General features: G+C 39.1%; 1 gene segment (V, D, J or C); it reads left to right on the top strand.

Moving 5' to 3' along the window:
- Positions 1 to 20,748, top strand: part of LOC111534338 — a 783,107-nt gene that overhangs the window by 699,672 nt on the left and 62,687 nt on the right.

Here is a 20,748-nt window from a genome sequence, read left to right as displayed (position 1 = left end):
CCTTTATTTTTTTCTCTTACCTGATTGTTCTGGCAATGACTTCAAATTATTAACATATGTTGAATGAGAGTGGTGAGAGAGGGCATCTTTGTCCTGTGCTGATTTTCATATGGAAAATTGTGTCTATTCAGTATGATATTGGCTGTGGGTTTGTCATAGATGGCTCTAATTATTTTAAGGTATTTTTTTTCAATACCTTGTTTATTGAGAATTTTTAGCATGACTGGGTTGTTGAATTTTATTAAAAGCTTTTTCTGCATCTATTAAGATGATCATATGGTTTTTGTCTTTAGTTCTGTTTATGATTTGCATATGTTAAACCAACCTTGCATCCCAGGAATAAAACCTACTTGATAGTGGTGGATTAGCTTTTTGATGTGCTGTTGGATTCAGTTTGCTGATATTTTGTTGATGATTTTTCCATCAATGTTCATCAAAGATATTGGCCTAGAGTTCTCTTCTTTTTTGTTTTGTCTCTGCCAGGTTTTAGTATCAGGATGATGCTGGCTTCATACAGCAGTCCTTCCTCCTCAATTTTGGAATAGTTTTGGTAGAAATGGTACTAGCTCTTCCTACATCTGGTGGAATTCAGCTGTGAATCTATCTGGCCCTGGGCTTTTATTGGTTGGTAGGCTATTTATTACTAATTCCATTTCAGAGCTCTTTATTGGTCTATTCAGGGATTCAATTTCTTCTTGGTTTAGGTGGGGCACAGCAGCTCACGCCTGTAATCCCAACACTTGGAGAGACCGAGGTCAATGGATCATTTGATGTCAGGTGTTAGAAACCAGCCTGGACGACATGTTGAAGCCCCATCTCTACAAAAACACAAAAATTATCCGGACATGATAGTGCATGTCTGTAGTCCCAGCCACTTGGGAGGCTGAGTCAGGAGAATCACTTAAACCCAGGAGGCAGAGGTTGCAGTGAACCAAGATCACGTCACTGCACTGCAGTCTGGGTGATTCTCTCAAAAAAAGGTATTCGTAGTTCAGTCTTGGGAGGACATATGTGTCCAACAATCTATTAATTTCTTTTAGATTTTCTACTGTGTTTGCATAGAGGTGTTCATAGTATTCTCTGATGGCTTTTTGTATTTCTGTGGGGTCAGTGGTACTATTCCCCGCGGCATTTCTAAATGTGTTTATTTAGATATTCTTCCTCTTCTTTATTTGTCTAGGTGGTGATCTATGTATCTTATTAATTTTTATTTTTTCAAAACATCTCCTTGACTCATTGAACTTTTAGCTTTTTTTGGGTCTCACTCTCCTTCAGTTCAGCTGTGATTCTGTCTGCTGCTAGCATGCAGGTTGGTTTTCTTTTGTTTCTCTAAGTCTTCTAGTTGTGATGTTAGTTGGTTATTTGAGATCTTTCTAACTTTTTGATGTGGGAGTTTAGTGCTATAAATTTCCCTCTTCTCTTAACACTCCTTAGCGTGTCAAATATTCTGCTATATTGTATCTTAGTTCTCATTAGTTTTAAAGAACTTCGTGATTTCTGCCTTAATTTTATGCTTTACCCAAAAGTCATTCAGGAACAAGTTGTTTAATTTTCATGTAATTGTATGGGTTGAACAATTATCAGTCTTGAATTCTACTTTTATTGTGCTGTGGTCCAAGAGTGGTGGTTATGTTTTTGTTCTTTTACATTGGCTGAGGATAGTTTTATTTTCAATTATGTGGTTGATCTTAGAGTATGTGCCATGTGAAAATTAAAATAAGGTACATTCTGTTGTTTTAGGTGGAGTGTTCTGTATACGTCTAGCAGGTGCATTTGGTCCAGTGTTGAGTTCAGGTTCTGAATATCTTTGTTTTTTTTTTTTTTTTTTTTTTTTTTTGTTTTTTTTTTTGAGACAGAGTCTTTGCTCTGTCACCCAGGCTGGAGTGCAGTGGTGCAGTCTCCGCTCACTGCAAGCTCCGCCTCCCGGGTTTACGCCATTCTACTGCCTCAGCCTCCCGAGTAGCTGGGACTACAGGCGCCCACTAGCACGCCTGGCTAATTTTTTGTATTTTTAGTAGAGACGGGGTTTCACCATGTTAGCCAGGATGGTCTCTATCTCCTGACCTTGTGATCCGCCTGTCTCGGCCTCCCAAAGTGCTGGGATTACAGGCTTGAGCCACCGAGCCCGGCCTATCTTTGTTAATTTTCTGCCTCAGTAATCTGTCTAATACTGTCACTGGGGTGTTGAAGTCTCCCACTATTATTGTTTGGGAGTCTATGTCTCTTTGAAGGTCTCTAAGAACTTGCTTTACGAATACGAGTGCTCCTGTGTTGGGTGCACAGATACTTAAAATAGGTCTTGTTGAATTGAACTCTTTACCATTATGTAATATCCTTCTTTGTCTTTTGTGATCTTTGTTGGTTTAAAGTTTATTTTGTCTGAAATTAGGATTGCAACCTTTGCTTTTTTATGTCTTCCATTTTCTTGGAATATTTTTCTCCATCCATTTATTTTGAGACTATGGGTGTCACTGCATGTGAGATGGGTCTCTCAAAGACAGCATACCAATACATACTTGTTCTTTATCTAGCTTGCTACCCTGTGTCTAACACTTTGGGCATTCAGTCCATTTATATTCAAGGTTATTATTGATATGTGTGGATTTGATCCTGTCATGATAATGTTAGGTAGTTATTTTCCACACTTGCTTATGTGGTTGCTTTATTGTGTCACTGTCTGTGTACTTCAGTGTGTTTTTGTAGTGACTGGTAATGGTCTTTCCTTTCCATATTTAGTGCTTCTTTCAGGAGCTCTTGTAAGGCTGATCTGGTGGTAATGAATTTCCTCAGCTTTTGCTTGTTTGCAGAGGGTCTTATTTCTCCTTTGTTTATAAAGCTTAGTGGATATGAAATTCTTAGTTGGAATTTTGTTTCTTTAAGAATGTTGAATATTAGCCCCCAATCTCTTATGGCTTGTAGAATTTCTGCTGAAAGGTTCACTGTTATTATGATGGGTTTCCCTTTGTAGGTGACTTGTCCTTTTCTCTAGCTCTCTTTAACATTTTTTCTTTCATGTTAACCTTGGATAATCTGATAATTTTGTCTTGAGAATATTCTTCCAGTGAAGTATTTTGTTAGAGTTCCCTGCATTTCCTGAATGTGAATGTTGGCCTCTCTAGCTAGGTTTGGGAAGTTCTCATGGATAATATCCTGAAGTATATTTTCCAAGTTACTTCCATTCTCTCCATCTCTTTCAGGGATGCCAATGAGTCATAGATTCAGTCTCTTTACATAATCCCACATTTCTTGGTGTTTTTTATTACTTTTAATTATTTTTTCTTTATTCTTGTCTGATTATCTTATTTCAGAAAGACAGTCTTTAAGCTCTGAGATTCTTTCTTCAGCTTGGTTTATTCTGCTGTTAATGCCTGCAATTATATTATAAAATTCTTGTAGTGTTTTTCAGCTCTGTTAGGTCGGTTAGGTTCTTTTATTTTCTAGTTAAGAACCCTCTTGGGAGAACTAGTACAGTCATTTGAAGGAAAGAAGACACTCTGGCTATGTGAATTGTCGGAGTTCTTGCACTGATTATTTCTCATCTTTGCGGGCTGATGTTCCTTCAATCTTTGACATTTCTGTCCCTAGACAGAAATGGGTTTTCTTTCTTTTATCCTAGTTGATGACCTTGGGGGGTTGATTGCGCTATAAGGTGGGTTCAGTCCACTGACTTTGTTTCTATAATATTTTAGGGGGCCAAGGCTCAGCTCAGGACTCCTGGACTGCCTGCTCTAACTCTGGGGTACTGTTATTGGACCCTAGCTTTGTTCTCTGGCTCCTTGAGGTTAGAAATGTGCTGTACTGGAGTGGTCAAAGTTCTCCCAAACTACTGATCACAACAACCTGATGGGTGCTGCCAGCCAAATAACTTTGTAGGGTTGTGGCAATGGAATGCATCCCTCTTTTGCATGTGCCAGCAGCAGTGACCGTGTGGCATGGTGAATGCTTATTGGCCACAACAGTGTCCTAGTGGGTATTGGGGTGCTAGCATTTATGCAGGTATTTGCAGCAGGAGCAGTGGCAGCACAACTTGGAGAGGCAGGGGTCTCCCATTAATTACTGTGCGTGCATTTGCTCCAGCAGTGGTGTTAGCACAGGGGCACGACACTGCAGGGCACAGTACTGTGTGCACCCTCTGTACACATTTCCACAGGTAGCAGTGGCCACTCCGAGTGGGTGTGAGTTTGCTGTTTTGAATGCCTAGTTTTCCACAGTGGCAGTGGCAGCACAGGTGAAAGGTGCTGGCAGGGGCAGGGCTGGTGGGCTCCATGTCTGAAAATGGTGTGACAATGATGACTGTGCAGTAGAGGAAGGGGAAATGGGGTACACTCGTGCCAGTAGCAGTGGCATGGCATGGTACGTGTACACAAGCATGCTGGTAAAGAGAAATTAAGTTGTGTACATACACACATGGCAAAGCAATTGTATAGTGGCCCTGGGCAGGTGCATGCAGGCAAAGTGACACAGGGGAGGCTGCAGTGGCAGGAGGGTGGGTGGGCTGTTGCATGTCACCAGGGCCCATTCTGCTGCAGCATTCTGCTGGTCAGGCATGGTCTGCCAGTGTTGGAGCTATGATGTGAACCCAGAGGAAATACCTGGGCGGAGGGGGGAGCTGCACTGTCCCAGGGGGCCCAAAAGAGGCAAGCAGACTGAGGTGCTCAGGTCAGAACGACCCCATCACCCTGGAGAGCTCAGGTCTGACAGTTCTCCTAGGGCTGAAGTCTCCTATGGGAGCAAGTTGAACCTAGGGAGATGGGCATCCCTGGCGGTGCTCCATCACGGATGCTCCTGCACCAAACCCTCCAGCTCTGCACCAGCTTGAGTTCTGCCCTTACTTCTTTTCTAAGCAGCTCTCCCTGCAACTCTGGTGTCCAGGGTGGTTGAGTGGTCTCCTCCTGCCAGGATTCCAGGGGTCTGTGGCAAGAGACAGTTGCTCCTTGCCTGTTTGACTCACCCCTTCCACAGGAGTTGTTGGGGGCCAGGAACAAGTCCTGGTATGAAGTAGCCTGTGCAGGGTTCCCAGCTTTCTCCCCCTTCATCCCAGCATCTGTGTCTTCCCTCTGTCCACCCTCGATGTCTTCCCTCTAAAAATATGCTAGAAGTATACCAATCTTCTCAATGTCCCAGTCCTTTGATGAAAGATATTCCACCTGGCTGTGTCTAGTTGGCCATCTTGGAGAGCTGATTTTTAAATTTTTTAAAAGACACATAATAGTTTTATATACTTATGTGGTACATATTGAGTTTCGATAAATACAATGTGTAGTAATCATGTCAGGATAAAGAGCATATTCATCACCCAAACATTTATCTGTGATTTTCTTTATGTTACTTTTACTATCTTAATATCATAGTTACTTCACTTTTATTTTAAAAAATTTAGAAATCCTTCTAACTGCATGATCTAGTCTAGTATAAATAGGTCACATTATGATTCAAGCCATATTTGTGAAGCCAGTTAATGCAATTCTCAAATGTTTTATATTTTTCTGCCATACAGTCAACACGAGAAATATCAAAAATACGAAATGTATTTTCATTCACTCTGTTGCTATTATAGCTCTACAAATTTACTCTTCTTTCAATTTTTTGACTATTAAATTTCCCCACATATTTTAGAATCAACCTGTTCCTAATAGTATAATACAATTTAAAAAATGAGTAACCATAGTTGTGTAACGCTCAAAGATAGTATCTCATTTTCTTCTTTTTTGGCTTTCTTGCTACTTAAAACGTTATGATTGTACAGGGGTTTAAGGACCAGGTGACTAAACTGAGAACCTCTTTCTTATGGGTGTCATAGGTGAGAGAGCCAAGTCTCTGACCAGGGCCTGGAAAGTTTTTGCTTCACTGACCTGTTGGTATTCAAACTTAACAATGGCACTAGCCTCAAGACTATTAATTGAAAAGGTTAAATCTGTGGTCCAGTCATTTAAACTGTCATGCTCTATGGGCACCACAGAAATACAGAAAGTTGACCGACATAATATAGTCTGTGGTTAGGTGTTTATCCTGTTTTCTCTTAAAACTATTGTGTGACCTGATAGCCTCTTTCATAAGTTACTGTCTTAGAGGTTCTACAGAAAAAGGTGACAGCCTCCCAAAGAGAAAAGCAGAAAGGGGAGCTAGAGACTGAGACAGCAAAATCTATTACCTGGAACAGATATCAAATATTAAAAAATAAAAACCAGGGGATCAAACCTGTAATCCCAGCAATTTGGGAGGCCGAGGTCAGGCCTGAGGTCAGGTCTCAGATCACCTGAGGTCAGGAGTTTGAGACTAGCCTGGCCAACATGGTGAAACCCCATCTCTACTAAAAATAAAGAAATTAGCCAAGCCTGGTGGTGGGCACCTGTAATCTCAGCTACTTGGGAGGCTGAGGCAGGAGAATCACTTGAACCCAGGAGGCAGAAGTTGCAGTGAGCCGAGATCATGCTGCTGCTGCACTCCAGCCTGGGCAACAAGAGCAAGGTTCCATCGCAAAAAAAAAAAAAAAAAAATTAATTACAAAAATAAAAACCAGACTCTTAGAACATTTAATGCTATCATTCATTCTAGTGAATATTCCTAGCAATCCAACAAGGTAACTATTTTTTAAGGAGTTTAAGCGCTATAGGACAGGTGCTTTGACCAGCACTGTTAGGTGGCCCCATCCTGTTAGTAATGACGTAATGGCCGTGTTCCTCTCAGTGGTATCATGACATGATCATTCTTACTGCTCTGCTCTTGGTGCCATGTTACTTACCTACAGAATGACCCAGGAAAATTGAATTAATAGTAGAGTCATTATCATGGCAAGTGGTACCACATTTTATTTTCCTCTCTTTTTGAAGCGAGGTAAAAATCTCGACCTGGGAGGTAATAATCAAAGTTCATATTTAAGGATTTTAAACAATAGGCATAAAATCGGGAGTGTGTAAAAAAGTAAGCATGAGGAGTCAGGGAGATACATTCTCACAACTATCTAGGAAAAGAAAATTTCCGAGTTCTATAAATAGTTCAGAAACAAAAGGAAACACCAGGATTAATCAGGAATTATAAGGTGTTTATTTTTTTCTCATACCAAAGTGCCTAACTGGGGAATTTTTAATATTCAGTAGTAATCATCTCTAAGTCCCATTTATCCTGTTTTATTTATAAAAAGGAGGAATTAGAGCAGGTGATCTACACCAAAATGATTATCACAATGCTACTGTCTGTTAAAATCATTAGGATACAGGTAGACTTGCATAAGTTTTTGCATTTGTCAGATTGTTCACTCTGTTGATTATTTATTTGCTCTACAGAAGATTTTTAGTTTAATGAAGTCCCAACTGTCTGTTTTTGTTGCATTTGCTTTTGAAATCTAGTCATGAATTTTTTGCCTAGGCCAATACCAGAGGAGTTTTTCGAGGTTTTTTTTCAAGTACTTTTATAGTTTCAGGTCTTACATTTAAGTCTTTAATCCATCTCTAGCTAACTTTTGTATATGGTGAGAGACAGGATTCATTTTTATTCTTCAGCATATGGCAATCCAATTTTCTCAGGACCATTTATAGAATAGGGTGTCCTTTCCCTAGTGTATGTTTTTGTCAACTTTATCAAAGATCACCTAGCTTTAAGTATATGGCTCTATTTGTGGGTTCTTTATTCTGTTCTGTTCCTCTATGTCTCCTATTTTTACACCATTACCATGCAGCTTTGGTTATTATACCTTTATGGTATAATTTGAACAGGTAATGTGGTGGCACCTGCGTTGCTCCTTTTCCTTCGAATTGCTTTGGCAATTTGGGCTCTTTTATGGTTCCATATAAATTTTAGAATTATGTTTTTTAATTCTATGAAAAATGACATTGGTGTTCTGATGGAAATTGCATTAAATCTATAGATTACTTTGGACATAATGGTCATTTTAATAAAATTGATTCTTCTGGCCTGTAAGTATGGGGTGCTTTTACATTTGATTGTGTCATGTACAGTTTCTTTCGTAAATGTTTTAGTTTTCCTTGTAGAGGTATTTTACCTACTTGGGTAAATACATTCCTAGGTTTTGTTTCTTGATAGCTATTATTATTGGAATTGGCTCTTGATTTGGTTCTCAGCTTGATTGTTATTGGTGTATAGAAATAAAACTGATTTTGAACATTGATTTTGTATCCTGAAACTTTACTTAAATCATTTATCAAATTTAGGAGTCTTTTATGAAATTCTTTAGAATTTTCTAGGTAGAAATTTACATCATTAGAAAACACAGATCATTTGACTTCCTCTTTTACAGTTTGATTACCTTTAATTTTTTCTCTTGCCTGAACATTCTGCGTAGAAGTTCCAGTACTATGGCAGAGTGGACATCCACGTCTTCTTTCAGTTCTTAGGGGAACTTCAACTTCCCCATTCAGTATAATGATAACTGTAATTTTGTTGCATATGGCTTTTATCATTTTGAGGTATGTTCCTTCTTTGCCTAGTTTGTGAGGGCTTTTATGATCAAGGAATACTACATTTTATCAAATGCCTTTTCTGCATCTACTGAGATCATCATATCATTTTTGTTTTTAATTCTGTTTATGAGGTCAGTCACATTTATTGATTGCATTGATAAACCATCCTTCCATCCCTGGAATAAAACCCACTTGGCTGTGGTGTATTATCTTTCTGATGTGCTGTTGGATTTGGTTTGCTAGTATTTTGTTAAGGATTTTTGTATCTAGATTCAACAGATATATTGGCATGTAGTTTTCTTTTTTGTTGTTGCTGCACCCTTGCCTGACCTTGGTATCAGTGTGATACTGGCTTCATAGAAGGAGATACGAATGATTCCCTCTTCCCCTGTATTTTGGAACAGTTTCAGGATACTTGGTACCCTTTTTTTATACATTGAGTATAATTTGTCTGTGAATCTGATATGGTTTGCATCTGTGTCTCCACCCAAATCTAATGTTGAATTGTGATCCCCAGTGTTGTAGGTGGGGCCTCGGGGGAGATGATTGAACCATAAGGGAAAGTTCTAATGAGTGGTTTAGCACCATCTCCCTAGGTGCTGTTCTTATGATAGAGTTCTCATGAGATCTGGTTATTTAAGAGTGTGTAGCACCTTCCCACTCTCTCTCTTCCTCCTGCTCTGGCCATGTGAAACGTTGCTGCCTCACCCTTCACTTTCTGCCATGCTTGTAAATTTCCTGAGGACTTCTCAGAAGCCAAGTAGGTGCCACCATGTTTCCTGTACCTGCGGGCCAATTTTCTTATAAACCTCTTTTCCTTATAAATTACCCTGTCTCGGGTATTTCTTTATAGCAATACAAGAACTGACTAATACAGAATACATCTATTGCTGGACTTTTGCTTATTGGGAAAAGTTTTTATTACAGATTCAATCTCAGTACTGATTAGCGGCCAACTTGGGATTTCTAGTTCTTCCTGGTTAAATCATTGGAGGTTGTGTGTTTGCAGGAATTTATCTGTTTTCTCTGGGCTTTCTAGTTTGTGTTCATAGGGTTTATAGTCATCTCTGACGATATTTTTATTTATGTGATATCAATTGTAATGTTTCTTTTTGCATTTCTGAATGTGTTAATTTGAATCTTCTCTCATCTTTTCCTGGTTAACATAGCTGGTGGTCTATCAATGTTATCTTTTCAAATAACCAATATTTTGTTTCATTTATTATTTGTATTTTTTGTTCCAATTTACTTTATTTCTGATCTGATTTTTGTTATTTCTTTCCTTCTGCTGGGTTTGGTTTTAGTTTGTTCTTACTTTTTTAGTTCTTGTGTTTGTGACATTAGAGTGTTAGTGTATAATCTTTTCATTTTTTTGATGTAGCATTTAACGCTGTAAACTTCCCTCTTAGAAATGCTTTTGCTTTATCCCAAGGTTCTCGTATGTTGTGTCTCCATTTTCATTCATTTCAAAAAACTTTTTCACTTCCATCTTAATTTCATCAATGAACCAAAAAATTATTTAGGAGCATCATATTTAGTTGCTACACCTCTGCGTTATTTTGAGAATTCCCCTTGGAATTGATTTCAGTTTTATTTCACTGTGGTCCAAAAAGATACATATATGATTTAAATTTTTAAAATTAATTTATACTTGTTTTGTGGCCTAATATATGGTCTATCTTGTAGAATGTCGCATGTACTGATAAGAAAAATTTATATATATTCTACATTCTATATTCTTGTTGGGTAGAATATTCTGTAAATGTCAGTTGGGTCAATTTAGTCTAAACTCTAATTTAAATCTAGTAGATCTATTTTGATTTTCTATCTCAGTGATCTGTCTATTGCTGTTTGCGGGAGTTGAAGTCCCCGACTATTATTGTATTGCTGTCTATCAATTTTCCTAGGTCTAGTAATATTTGTTGTATCAATCTGAGTGCTCCAGTATTGAGTACATATATGTTTCAGCATGCTATACCTTCATGTCAAATTGATTCCTTTATTATTACATGATGACCTTCTTTGTCATTTTTAAGTATTATTGATTTAAAATTTGTTTTATTTGATACACAAACTTCTGCTTGGTTTTGGCTTCTATTTGCATGGAATATCTTTTTCCACCCCTTTTGTTGCATTCTCCAATTGTACTTACCAGTAAGATGAGTTTTTTGGTGAGCAGCATATACTTAGATCATGCTTTTAAAAATTCATTCTGCTAATCCATATCTTTTAAGTGGAGCAGTTAATCTATTTATATTCAAGGTTTATATGCTATGTGAAATTTTGTTACTCTCATAATGTTAATTACTTACTATTTGCTTTGTGGCCTCCTTTTTATTACTGTTTTATAAGACTTGTGAGTTTTATACTTTCATGTATTTTTATGATGGCAAGTATCAATCTTTCGTTGCCATGTTTAGAACTTCCTTAAGCACTTTTTGTAAGACCAGTCTAATGGTGATCAATTTTCTCAGCATATTCTTATCTGGGAAATCATATATTTCTCTCTCACTTTTGAAGCTTATTCTAACAGGATACAAAATTGGGGGTTGCCAGTTTTTTTCTTTACACACTTAGAAAATAGAATCTCAATCTCTTCTGACACAAGGTTTTGCTGAGAAGTCTACTCTTAGTCTGACGAGAATATCTTTAGAAGTGATTAAATGCTTTTCTCTTGCTGATTTTAGGATTTCTCTTTCACTGTTGATTTTAGATAGTCTGATGATTATGTTGTGACAAGGTCCTTTGTGCAATATATGTTTCTGGAGTTAATTGGTCTTCTTGTATCTGAGTATTTAAATATTTTGCTAGACTAGGGAAGCTTTTCTCAATTATTTACTTAAACAGGTTTTCTAAATTTTTGCTCTTTCTTCTCTTTTGGAAATACCTATGATTCATAGGTTTCATCATTTTACATAGCCTCATACCTCTTGAAGGCTTTATTCATTCTTCTTTATTCTTTTTATTTTTGTCCTCTGAATTAATTCAGATCTGTCATCAAGTTCTGAGATTCTTTCTTCTACTTAGTATAGTCTATTGTTGAAGTTTTCAATCATATTTTGTAATTCCTTTAATAATTTTTTTATTTCAAGAACTTCTTTTTTTTTAAATCTCTATAGTAAACTTCTCACTCATATTCTGAATTGATTTTCAGATTTCTTTATATTTATTTTACATTTTATCTTGGATCTTTCTGAGCGCCTTAAAAATCAATATTTAAAATTTTTTATCTTGTATTTTAAACTTTCATTTTGGTCAGGACTCATCGTTAGAGGGTTAGTGTGATCCTTTAAGGGTGTCATAACATCCTGTTTTATTCATACTTCCAGTATTGCTATACACTGATCCCTTCCTTCTCATCTGGAGAAACTATTATTTCTTATTATTGAATTTATGTTCATTTGGATGGGATCTTTTCCTTTTTTCCACTTGAGGATGTGCCTATATGTTTTGTATGGCCCTTTAGTTTTGCTTCTGGGTACTTTCAGTGTCAAAAACTCTGTACAAATTCCTTAATTATAGATAGCCTTAGAGTGGTAGCTTTCCTAAATGCCAATCACAGCCAGTGAGGTACTGGCTGTGTGAGCAGGCTCATGGCCTCCAGTAAAGCCTGCGTGGCAGAGGTATCAGGAAGCTTATTGCATTCCCAGGTGTTGTGCTCTCATACCAGCAGATTTTGTGTTGAATTATGCACTTTCACCTCCAGGCCAGTAGTCCATGCTTGCAGGTAAGAGCCAGCTACAGCAGTAGAAGTAGGGTTTATGCTTGAATTTTTTTTAATTTGGAAAAGCTCTCCAGTACCTCAGGCAATAGGCTGATCTGTGAAATGCACACTAGCCTGGGCTCCATGCTCACCCCTGGGTGAGGGATCAGGCTTGTCAAAGCTGACACTACCAATTTCACCCTTTGGTCCAGTAGCAGGTACAAGCACCAGCCCTGATGGGAGTGGCAGGAACATAGTGTACACTGTATGATTACTTTGATTTTAGTAGCCTTAGTTTACTGCCTTTCTCAAATTCCAGTTGTACTAGTGATAGAACAGGTGGGTGAGCAGGCTCTGGACATCCTGATTAGCCAGGGTTGTGGGTGCTGCTGGTAGCAGAGGTCATGCAAAATTTGTGTCCTTTCTGAGTGCTATGCGATTGTGTCAGTAGATGTTGTTACGGGCTAGCAAAGTTGACTTCCAGGGCAGTAGGTATCACTTGTAAGTGAAAACTGCTGCGATTGTGATATTAGGGCTTGACCTTTGTTAGTGAAGAGAGGTACTGGTATATCCTGGTCAATGGAATGGGCTACCAGACTCCAATGGGTCCCAGTCTCATTCTCTGCCTTTGAAGTTTGTGGGGCAGGAAAGCTAGGAGGGGCTGGGCTGGGCAAGCCTTTGCTTGGACTCTCCAGTGGTATGCACAATTTCTGGCCATGATGGGGGTCAGAAAGCAGCTCTCAAACTGCAGGGGCAACACTCCAGAGGGAAATAGAGCAACTTCTGCCATGCCAAAGAGCTAACATTGGAAATAGGAATGGATCCGCAGATAAGCAGGTGGTAGTGAGACCTGCCTCACTTCCACTCTCTTGACTTGGCAGGGTTTCCTCCCATGGCTTACTGCTGGCAGAAAACTGAAACAGTCAGCCCAGTTACAAACAGGCTGTCATCAGATTGCAAAACCGCCACAAGCCATAAAACTCTGTGCCTGAGACAAAAACTGTGACTCTTAGGTCACACCCCTCTCCGTCCAGTTCTAAGAAAAAGAAGAAGTGATTCCCCTTCTGCCCATGGCTCAAGCCCGTGCCATACTCTTCTTTCATATCTGGCTGTGGGGCTCCTACCCTACTCAAGACTAGACTGCAAATCTCAGTCCGGAGACTCTCCAAACCATTGACTGCATACAGCCTGTGCTGGCTAACAGATTTCCCCCACAACCCCCTCAGAGTAAGGATCAGAAATAGCTGCCTTCCATCAATGCCGAGGTCTGTGAGCACGCACCAAGCACTTCTTTCTCCCTTTCCTTCTCACAGTCTGTCCTGTGCTCCCCAAATCAGATCCAGCACTTAGTTGTCTCAAGGAGCTCCACTATACCCTGGAATACCCAGCTCCCCAGTGGGCATACATGGGAAGCTAGGTAGTCCAGGCTATGGTGGAGCTCCTTCAGACAACTGAGCGCTAGATCTGGGGAGTCTCGTGCACTGGAGGCTCACAGTTCTCCACTAGACCAGCAGGGCAGGTTGCTGCCCACCATATTTTTCAAAGTATCTAAAGTTTCTTTCACTTTTATGTTGAGGTCCCATGTTCCTTCTGGATAAAAGTTCACACTGTGAATCCCTAACACACAATTTTGCTATTTCCAAATAGATTAGGCATGCTGACAAACTTTCTAATCATGGAGAAAAATAACAACAACAAAAACACTTTTACCCCATTTAATTTCCAAGATACTTAAAGACATCATTGAAAAATAATTATATATTTCATTTTTGACAATTTTAAATAAGTCTTAAATATGATTTAAGAGTGATGATTAAATAACCAGATCTCATGATGATAACATATTATAACCCAATGAAGAAAATATAAGCCTATGAGTTCATACCAATATTTCAAAACAAATGGGGGAGTCATAAAATATCAAACAACTTCCCAAATTTTTATTAATTACAAAGGGAATAAGCAACTGTGCCTCAGAGAGTTCTGGCAGACATCACATTAATTCAGGTCCAAAACAAACATTATCAGTAACAGGACAAATTAAAATAAGGCACCGCCTGGTAGGATGCAATGAGAAAACCAGAGCATCACTTCTAGACATTCCTGCCTATTGTGAGCTGTATTTGGTATCTCCCAAAATTTATACGTTGAAGTTGTAACCTGTAGTACCTCATAATATGACCATATTTGGAGATACAGTGTTTAAAGAATTAATTACGTGAAACAAAATCATTTGGTTAAGGCCCAATCCAACATGTCTGGTATCCTTATAAGAAGGGGAAATTGGGACACATACATATGTGAGGGAAAGACCCTGTGATGACACTTCAGAAGACAGCTATCTATAAGCCAAGGAGAGAGGCCTCAGAAGAGAACAATCCTGCTGACAGTTATATCTTAAACTTGTAGCCTTCAGAATTGTGAGAAAATGAATTTCTGAAATTTAAGCCACCCAATCTGTGGTACTTTGCTCTGGCAATCGTAACAAATGAATCTACAGCAAAAGATGCATTGTCTGAACTTAATAATGGGGAAACAAACAAACCAACCCAAATTGTGGGACATCTCACAAAATAACTAGTGCATCATCTTCAAAAGTTACAAGATCATGAAGTTCAGGAAAGACTGAGGGTCTGTTCCAGACTAAAGAAAACTACAGAGACAAGGGCCGGTAAAGGAGGCACACAATGTGAGACTGGGTCATTTTGCTACAAAAGTCATTAGTGGAACAATTGACAAAACTTGAAACAGACCTGAGGACTACATAGAGTGATGTGTTAATGCTGATTTCCTGATTTCATTATTATATTGAAATGACGCAGGAGAAAGTCATTTGTAGTGACACATAGTAGAGTCTTAGAATGCGCCTATAACACTTTCAACTTACCCTCAAATGGTTCCAGTGGGAAATAAGCACTTCATGCTGTCCTTAAATTTCTTACTTATTTATTTATTTATTTATTTATTTATTTATTTATTTATTCGAGAGTGAGTCTCACTCTGTTGCCCAGACTGGAGGGCAGTGGTGCGATCTCAGCTTACTACAACCTGCACCTCCTGAGTTCAAGCGATTCTCCCGCCTCAGCCTCATGAGTAGCTGGGATTACAGGCATGTGCCATCACACCCAGCTAACTTTTGTATTTTTAATAGAGACAGGATTTCTCCGTGTTGGCCAAGCCTCCCAAAGTGCTGGGATTACAGGCATGAGTCACCACGTCCCCATCCTGTTCTTGCATTTCTTTCAATGTTTTAAAAATAAAACATCAGTTCTCAAGTGCGTGCTAAAGATATTCTTAGTATTTTGGAGTGGCTCCGACCCATCTCTATCATCATTATAACATCAAGTGATTTACTAGAGATACACAAGATGATATCACGTTTGCTCAAAGGATGTGCCACTCACACATACATTACTGTCCAGAGACCAAAAGTCATAAGTCTCTTTAATACCCAGTGAAGTAATGAATTGCACCTCTTTCTTGATTGGGGTCCCCATATTCTACCTCCTTGGCATCATTTGGCTTTATATTCTATATCTTATCAGGATAAAATTCTGACTAGTGTTGTCAGGCCCAACTACCTCAGCATAAATCATTTCTTCCTCCAACTAAAAAGGATTGCCTCAGAATTGGAGTCTGGATTAGGATAGACCCTGGATCACCTAGGTCACCTAGGATTAATTTTCTCCAATGTAGGATGAAAAGCAACCAAGACCGTGTCACCTAGGAAATTACTGTTAGTTGCAGAGAGACCAGGGAGGAAGGGGCTATGGGGATGAAAAAAACACCTGCCCTGCTATTCATGTGTCAATGCCAAGGAGTCCCCAAGGCCTGAAGTGGAGGCTGCAAAGTGAACTCGTGTCCACACAACATAGGGTGGGAATGCTGGTGTTTGCACAGCGGTACTGGTGCCATTTGCGTCTATGATGACTCACGTACCTTCTGTTGTATAGAGAAATGTTACTCAATGTTTTTAGATATCTGTGTTATCAAAATGTATTCTAAAAGTCTCTATTCAAAGCAATATTTTTTCTATGTAGGAGATGAAGATAACATAATATATGATGAAAAATAGATGACAGAATACATGTAAACATATGCAGGTAATTAAAAGATACTGACCAATGTTGCTACCAATGTTGCCGCTGTTTTCATTACAAATATATTTATGTGTGTGTTCCATTCTGTCCTTCTGTACTCATTCCAGAATTAGATCATGTCCTGTCTCAGGAATGTAATAATATTTTAAATGTTAAATTTATTCCTCAAATTAATGGCTTTTAATGACTTGAAAAACCTTTTTAATAATCTTATGAAATAGTGAACTGTCTGCCTAGAAAATGCTGATCTGTGAAATATTGATTTATAATTTTCATGACTCTCCAGGTTTAAAAACAGGCCATGTAATTTTTTTTTTTTTTTTTTTTTTTTTTTTTTTTTTAGACAAAGTCTTGCTCTGGCCCCCAGTCTTGGTCTGGCGCCATGTCGGCTCACCGCAAGCTCTGCCTCCTGGGTTCATGCCATTTTCCTGCCTCAGCCTCCCGAGTAGCTGGGACTGCAAGCACCCGCCACCACGCCTGGCTAATTTTTTTGTATTTTTAGTAGAGACAGGGTTTCACCATGTTAGCCAGGATGGTCTCGATCTCCTGACCTCGTGATCCACCTGCCTCGGCCTCCCAAAGTGCTGGGATTACAGGCTTGAGCCACCGCGCCCGGCCTATTTTAATTTTTTTATTTTTATTTAATTTATTTTTTATTTCAATAGGTTTTTGGGAAACAGGTGGTTTTTGGTTACATGAATAATTTCTTTATGGTGATTTAAGAATAGACCATTTTAAATAATGATTTTTTTGTTTTCTGTGAATTTCACTTGTAGGGTGAAATATAAAACGATGATATTTTCCATTTTATTACCAAATTACACTGGTTAAGACTAGGATCATTTGATAAATTTTTAGTTCCAATGAGCAAAAATCTCAACTTACACTGTATTAAATAGTAAATGGAATGTTGATACTTGTATTAGTCCTTTTCGTGGTGCTATAGAGGAATACTGAGGCTGGGTAATTTATAAAGAGGTTTATTTGGCTCATGGCTCTGCAGTCTGTACAAGAAGCACAGCACCAACATCTCCTTCTGGTGAGACTTCAGTAAGCTTTTGCTCTGGCAGAAGACAAGGGCAGAAAGCATCACATAGCGAGAGAGGGAGCAAGATAGAGAGAGGAGGCTCCAGCCTCTTTTAAACAATCCATTCTCCAGGGAACTAACTAGGCAGAACTCACTCAATACCAGAGTGTGCCAAGCCATTTATGAGGGATTCGCCCCCTTGACCCAAACACTTCCCACTAGGTCCCACCTCCAACACTGGGGATCCTGGTTCATCATGAGATTTGATGGGAAACAAATCCAAGCTGAGTCAATACTCAAGTTAACATAAAGTCCAGAGAAGAAGTTTTCAGAGAAAGCTTTATCCAATTGACTCATTTTTGTCACTACAATCTAATTTATTCTTACCAGTCTGTGGGCGGCAAGCCACCCAGGTGCCGAGGCAAGAGATGGAGGGCATAAGCTGTTCCAGTATAATAAAAGATATAAAATAAGAATAGTTATACTAGATATAGATAATAGATATGATTATATATGAATGTCATTAATCATTAGTTTGTAGCAATTACTGTTTATTCCAGTATTATAATAATCCTTGCTCTACAATCATAACCGAGGAAAAACCAGGCCATACAGAGATAGGAGCTGCAGGGACATAGTGAGAAGTGACCAGAAGACAAGAGTGTGAGCCTTCTGTTATGCCCGGGCAGGGCCACCAGAGGGCTCCTTGGTCTAGCAGTAACGCCAGCATCTGGAAAAATGACTGTTGCCAAGCGAACTGTGGTCTAGCAGTAGCGTCAGTGTCAAGGAAAAGCACCCTCTATTTAGCAGACCAGGAAAGGGAGTCTCCTTTTCCCCTGAGGAGTTCAGAGAAGACTCTACTCCTCCACCTCTTGTGGAGGGCCTGACATCAGTCAGGCCCGCCCGCAGTTACCCAGAGGCCTAACGGTCTCATCTGTGATGCTGTGCTTCAGTGGTCACGCTCCTAGTCCGCCTTCGTGTTCCATCCTGTACACCTGGCTCTGCCTTTTAGATAACAGTAGTAAATTAGTGAAAGTAATAAAAGTCTCTGATATGCAGAGATAATGGCGTAAACTGTCTTTCTCCTCTGTTTCTCTCTGCCTCGGCTGCCAGGCAGGGAAGGGCCCCCCCGTCCAGTGGACATGTGACCCACATGACCTTACCTATCATTGGAGATGGCTCACACTCCTTACCCTGCCCCTTTGTCTTGTATCCAATAAATATCAGCGCAGCCTGGCATTCGGGGCCACTACCAGTCTCCGCATCTTGGTGGTAGTAGTTCCCAAGGCCCAGCTACCTTTTCTTTTATCTCTTTGCCTTGTGTCTTTATTCCTACAATCTCTTGTCTCCACACACGGGGAGAAAAACCCACCGACCCTGTGGGGCTGGACCCTATACCTCTCCACTGTGCTTTCCATTGTGCCAGTTCCATATTAAGGGGCTTTAGAATTGATGCTAAGAAATCCTGGTGTTTTATACTCCTTGTTCATATATGGTGCTCGTTCTTATAACTCCAGCAGTAATTCTGAGACTAAACCCAACTGGGTAATACATCCTTGGAGTTGGATTGGGATTTACATTTCCAAAACAAAACAGTCTGTTAAATAGTAATTAAGATCTATGGAAGAAGAAAATAGCTGCTTTAGACGAAAGAATACAAATGTTCACTCTCCCATCTGTGAACATAGCTCAGAGTTAAAGAATGTAAGTGGAAAGATAAGCTGGAATTTCAAGGAGGAGTCATTATAGATCTGAGGGACATAAAGAAAGATGGCTCCTTTCTCTCTTTTGCCTAGAAAAAATCAAACATGTTTAAAGAAGAAAATAGAGGAGAGTAAAGAGGAAGAAAGTGATCTTCACTACAAATAAATACGAAGCATAGGAAAAGACGCTCTGCTAAAACTGGGTCCAGTTCATTCTTATATATGGTATCAGAGCACTGTGTTAGGAGGTTTCACATAGCAGGGATATGATGCATTGAAAGACCACTATCTTTGAACATAAGATGATTTCATCATCTAGCAATGAACAAGACTACAATTGGCTGTATTTTTCAGAAAATGTAAGTGTTCAACTTCCTTAATATGTTCCCCCTTCCTCTCACTGTCCATGCTGAGGAATGAACAGTAATAATACACTAAGTGGACCCGGGTGCCCAGTGCCCCATCTGCCCTGAGTAATAGAATCTCCAGGGGAGGAACTCAGGGGGAGCAGGGACAGAGCAGCAGTGAAATGTTATCTGTTTGTTTACTACCTGTCCCTCCCATTAAAATGAAAACTCTGAGGGCAAGGCTTCTTTTGTATTTGTTCAAAATGCACTCTGCCTAGGAGAGTTCAAGATGTTGATACTGTTATTTGTATACTATTGTATACAAATAATGATCCTGTTATCTGTGTAATTCTACAAATGTTTTTTATTTGGGTTTTGGAATAAATGAAGACTTGCTATACCAGTTTAAAAGCTGATGCAATTTCACCTACCACCCCCAGGGGGAGCTGTGACACCTTAGGTCTGCTAGTGACAGAAGGACTTGGGAGGTCTTGACATGTTACTTGAGAACCTGGTAGACCTAAAAGCAGTGACAAGGGCGATTCCTAAGTCTGTGGTGACTCATTTTCTGAGATATTGTTTATGCTGAGGGAAATATCAGAGATCTGGTCTGGATTTATTGAAGTGCCTGTGAGATGTCCAGGAGAAACTTAAAATACGTATTCAAAATTCAAAAGAGAGTCTGAGATAGATAAATTTGAGCACTTTATTCCATTTAGTGGTACAAATATATTTCACATACTGATATCAAATTTATGTTTCAATTGTGTGTTGAAATTATATGCTCATAAACACAGGGTCTATTATAAAAGTTATTTATGCATTCAAATTGACTGCTGTTGATTTGAAAGAGTGTAGATGATGTAAAAAATTTACATTAAGAAACTTTGTTAAACTTTATCAAAAATTTTAGTTTTAATTTAACTCCTGAGCCTTGTAGGCATACAATCACATTTCTGGAGTAATGGTAATTTTTTTTTCTCCTCTTTCCACTGTTTGTCTTCACGGAGGCAATTTTGCTCTCAATGCTCTCTGAAACTTTGCATAGGCTCCTCAGGCACCAAGCTGTATTAACGAGGTTCCCTGGAGTTGGGCCCAAGTACATTAGGCAGTGAATGGCAGCAAGATGATGCCACAGCGCCAAGATTACCTAACAATATCTTAGAACTCAAATATGAGTTTGAAAGAGTTCCTGAAGCCACAGATAAGTGAAAAAACTCCTAGCAGACAGTAACGGAATCAGGCTTCCATATCTATGCTTCTATCCTCAACTTGCCTAACACCAAGTTCTCAAAAACTAGAACTACCATATGATCCAGCAATGCCATTACTGGATATGCATCCAAAGGAAATAAAATCAACATGTCAAAGATCTATCTGCACTTCCATGTTTTTTGCAGCACTATACACAATACCCAAGATATGGAATCAATCTGTGTCCATCAACAGAT

Source organism: Piliocolobus tephrosceles, chromosome 15, assembly GCF_002776525.5.
Source record: "Piliocolobus tephrosceles isolate RC106 chromosome 15, ASM277652v3, whole genome shotgun sequence".
NCBI lineage: Eukaryota > Metazoa > Chordata > Mammalia > Primates > Cercopithecidae > Piliocolobus > Piliocolobus tephrosceles.
The sequence above is the reverse complement of the archived record's forward strand: the minus strand, read 5'-3'. Positions and strand labels throughout refer to the sequence as shown.